This window comes from Bison bison, unplaced genomic scaffold (assembly GCF_000754665.1).
Source record: "Bison bison bison isolate TAMUID 2011002044 unplaced genomic scaffold, Bison_UMD1.0 scf7180017864066, whole genome shotgun sequence".
Lineage (NCBI taxonomy): Eukaryota > Metazoa > Chordata > Mammalia > Artiodactyla > Bovidae > Bison > Bison bison.
This window is the reverse complement of record NW_011494638.1, coordinates 4,098,757-4,103,493: the sequence shown is the minus strand read 5'-3', so window position 1 is coordinate 4,103,493 and position 4,737 is coordinate 4,098,757. Positions and strand designations below refer to the sequence as shown.

General features: G+C 36.4%; 1 protein-coding gene across 1 annotated transcript in view; it reads left to right on the top strand.

The window, feature by feature from the left end:
* The window catches only part of RFX7 (regulatory factor X, 7), a 73,147-nt gene that overhangs the window by 23,570 nt on the left and 44,840 nt on the right, over window positions 1-4,737 (top strand). The window contains exon 2 of the mRNA XM_010836788.1: window positions 4,210-4,292. The gene's annotated coding sequence lies outside the window, so the exon portion shown is untranslated. The remainder of the gene's footprint in view (window positions 1-4,209; window positions 4,293-4,737) is intronic.

The window sequence follows — 4,737 nt, the reverse complement described above, 5'->3', positions numbered from 1 at the left end:
GGTCTGGTATTCCCATCTCTTTCAGAATTTTCCACAGTTTATTGTGATCCACACAGTCCAAGGCTTTGGCATAGTCAATAAAGCAGAAATAGATATTTTTCTGGAACTCTCTTGCTGTTTAGATGATCCAGCGGATGTTGGCAATTTGATCTCTGGTTCCTCTGCCTTTTCTAAAACCAGCTTGAACATCAGGAAGTTCACGGTTCACATATTGCTGAAGCCTGGCTTGGAGAATGTTGAGCATTACTTTACTAGTGTGTGAGATGAGTGCAACTGTGCAGTAGTTTGAGCATTCTTTGGCATTGCCTTTCTTTGGGATTGGAATGAAAACTGACCTTTTCCAGTCCTGTGGCCACTGCTGAGTTTTCCAAATTGGCTGGCATATTGAGTGCAGCACTTTCACAGCATCATCATACATAGCTACAAAATTTTTTTTTTATAGTGAGAATTTTGGAGGTCTATCCTGGCTACTTTGAAATTATATTCACCATTGCTATACATTATATCCCTGTGACTTACTCATTTTCTAACTAGAAATTTGTACTTTATGACCCCCTTCTTCCACTCCTACAATCTACACTCCATCCCCCCACCTCAGGCTGCCACCAATCATCACAGTATCCGTGGGCTCAGGGTTTTTGTCTGTTTTGTTGTTGTTTTTAGATTCCATATAAAAGGAAGATCATATGATATTTATCCTTTTCTGTCTGACTTGTTTTACTTAGCATAGTGCCCTCAAGGTCCATTCATGTGGCCACAAATGGCAAGATTTCACTCATTTTTATGGCTGAATAATATTCCATTAAGAAAGACAGTTTACCCAAGGGGAAAAAAAAGATGTTTTGTGTTGCATTTTCTTAGACTTTGCCCGTAATAATACTCATGGGTTTTTTGGTAACATAAACTATTTTTGATTTAATGTGAAAGGCTCTGTTGGGTTTAAGTGGGTGATGTTAGTAATATTCAACAAGAGGTATTAAGGAACTATATTTAAGACAGATTAAAGTGGGGAAAAATAGATACAGGCAAAACAGATAGTTAGAAATTTTTTAGTAACTCAAGAATCATTGTGGGCCAAAGAGCTAAACAGATATTTCTCCAAAGAAGACATACAGATGCTAATAAGCACGTGAAAAGATGCTCACCATCACTCATTATCAGAAAAATGCAAATCAAAACCACAATGAGGTACCATTTCACGCCAGTCAGAATGGCTGCTATCCAAAAATCTACAAGCAATAAATGCTGGAGAGGGTGTAGAGAAAAGGGAACCCTCTTACACTGTTAGTGGGAATGCAAACTAGTACAGCCACTATGGAGAACAGTGTGGAGATTCCTTAAAAAACTGGAAATATTTCCATACAAATTGTGAAATTATTTGTTATAGCTCTGTGAAGAATACTGTTGGTAGCTTGATAGGGATTGCATTGAATCTATAAATTTCTTTGGGTAGTATACTCATTTTCACTATATTGATTCTTCCAATCCATGAACATGGTATATTTCTCCATCTATTAGTGTCCTCTTTGATTTCTTTCACCAGTGTTTCATAGTTTTCTATATATAGGTCTTTAGTTTCTTTAGGTAGATATATTCCTAAGTATTTTATTCTTTCCATTTCGATATTTGGCAAAACTAATACAATATTGTAAAGTTTAAAAATAAAATTAAAAAAAAAAAAAAAACTGGAAATAGAACTGCCATATGACCCAGCAATCCCACTGCTGGTCATACACACTGAGGAAACCAAAATTGAAAGAGACAACATGTACCCCAATGTTCATCGCAGCACTGTTTATAATAGCCAGGACATGGAAGCAGCCTAGATGTCTGTCAGCAGACGAATGGATAAGAAAGCTGTGGTACATATACACAGTGGAGTATTACTCATCCATTAAAAAGAATACATTTGAATCAGTTCTAATGAGGTGGATGAAACTGGAGCATATTATACAGAGTGAAGCCAGAAAGAAAAACACCAATACAGTATACTAACGCATATATATGGAATTTTGAAAGATGGTAACAATAACCCTGTATGTGAGACAGCAAAAGAGACACAGATGTATAGAACAGTCTTTTGGACTCTGTGGGAGAGGGCGAGGGTGGGATGATTTGGGAGAATGGCATTGAAACATGTATAATATCATATGTGAAATGAATCACCAGTCAAGGTTCGATGCATGATACAGGGTGCTCAGGGCTGGTTCACTGGGTTGACCCAGAGGGATGGTATGGGGAGGGAGGTGGGAGGGGGGTTCAGGATGGGGAACATGTGTACACCCGTGGCGGATTCATGTTGATGTATGGCAAAACCAATACAATATTGTAATTACCTCCAATTAAAATAAGTAAATTTATATTAAAAAATTAAAAAAAAAAAGAATCATTGTAAGTTACTTCAGGGCAGGGACTATTGTGTTGTTCATCTATTTCCAGCCTTTATATAGGTTGTGATACACAATATGTTAACACTTACCATTTGTGGAATGTTACACAAAATAAAATTAGTGAATAAATAAATGAGTAAATGAGTTCTCCTTTATTGTTGAAAGAAAGACAGCTAAAGACTTAAACTAATAGAGTGGCTGGGAAAATAAAGAGACTGGAAGAACATGGGGGAAAGAGTTAAGAAGTCTAAATGGAGGATTAGAATGGAACACACCAAGAGGAACAAAACTAGGCAGACTCCCAAACTGAACGCTGGGAAACTAGAGAAAAGAAGATGTTAAATAACAGTTTTGAAAGGAAATGTCTGTGTTTCTATAGGATTTTGTTGTTGTTGGAAATGTCTGTGTTTCTATAGGATTTTGTTGTTGTTGTTGTAGAGGGGAAAGTTATATAAGATATTGCTGGTCAGTCTATCAGATATTAGAACTATTTGGAAAATACCCCATAGACAGTAGAATGAAAACAATGTAGATTTGAGAGTTGATTGCATGTAATTGATTAAATCATTCTGTGGATAGATTGTAAGATTAAACCATTTTTGAATGAATTCTGGTGAGAATAAGAATAGGCTAAATTATATCAGTTTATGCTTTTTAAATAAATTGGATCTGTGTTTAGTTGTACTTTATTATGTAAGGATTCTGTCACCAAAAATGCCAGTAATCTGTCTATATTTTCCATTGCAGTGCAATTCAATTGTAATGCAGTTCAATTGTAATGAATTAGGTTGCCAAAATGTTACATATGTTTTTATTGCAGTAGGATTTATGGCAGATTTAAAACTATCTTGTGGCAATCTCATCTGGGAAGACAACTATACAGTCCTCTGAATAGTGGAAATTATTTTAAAGGTTACATTTATAGATAAAATGACAACGTTGCAGAACAGTAGTGACAAACAATCTTACAAATAGATTCTGCAAATAGCATCCACTGTTGCAAGTCAGAGAATAATCACATCGGCATTGTGTGAAAGGGACTGTTGTTTGTACTTTGGTACAGTTGGCCCTGTGGATCCAGAGGTCGTGCACTTGCAGTTTCAACCAACCCAGGATCATATTTGATTCCTTGGTTATGGTGCTTAAGGAGGACCGACTGTATACCACCATTTTATGTAAAGGACTTGTGCATTTGTGTATTTTGGTATCCACAGTGGGGGAGAAGGGAGTTCCTGGAACCAGTTATCCACAGATACTGAGGAATAACTGGATTTTTAAACCTCAGTTCCACCCCCATTGACAGTAGCATCATTAGTCACATGTTCTAGATTTTTGAGAATTAGAAAAGAATCCTAGAAATTGTCTCATTCATTTTACATTTTTAAAGAAAACCTGATAAGGCATGGAAGTCTCACAACCAGTTAAACGGTTAGGCTATTAGTAAATAGTCTCTTGACTCCCAGTCTAGTACTTTTCCTGTAACATTGTACAACCCTCCTTCTTTAAATGAGGTTTAAAATGAGGAATTTTTATCTCAGCATTGATTTGATTTTATTTATACCCAGGATGTAAGAAATAATAAGAAAGTACCATTTTCTCTTACTAATCAGCATTTTATATGCAATAAATTTGTCAAACAACATGACTGTATTATTTTACTGATGAGAAAAAAGCCTAGATTTTCTGTGCTTTGGCAAGTGACTCATTCCATCTGGTTTAAATTTAGATAGTATTTTTTTAGGAAGATGTTAGTAAATTTTGTTGAGGGAAAAACAATTTTTAAAATGACCTTTGTTTTTTAATCCTTTTTAACTAACAGCAAGAAGTTGAGAAGTTTACAGACCTAGAGAAACTCTACCTCTACCTTCAGCTGCCTTCTGGTCTCAGCAATGGAGAGAAAAGGTATATCTCTTCTTGTCTTTGCCTCAGTTACACTGTTTATATGTGTGTTGTGCTTATTACTGTTTTGCACTATTTCTAAAATCATCAGAAAATGACTGGCAAAACAGTAGATATTTTAGTCTTTGATCATATTTGGTTAAATGTTTACCTGTAGTTTTTGCTAATTTATTTGTGTACCTGGGTACATTTGTGTACCTGAGTCAGTCAGTTTAGTCGCTCAGTCGTGTCTGACTCTTTGCAACCCTGTGAACCGCAGCACACCAGGCCTCCCTGTCCATCACCAACTCCTGGAGTTTACCCAAATTCATGTCCATTGAGTCGGTGAGGCCATCCAACCATCTCATCCTCTGTTGTCCCCTTCTCCTCCTGCCCTCAATCTTTCCCAGCATCAGGGTCTTTTCCAATGAGTCAGTTCTTCGAATCAGGTGGCCAAAGTATTGGAGTT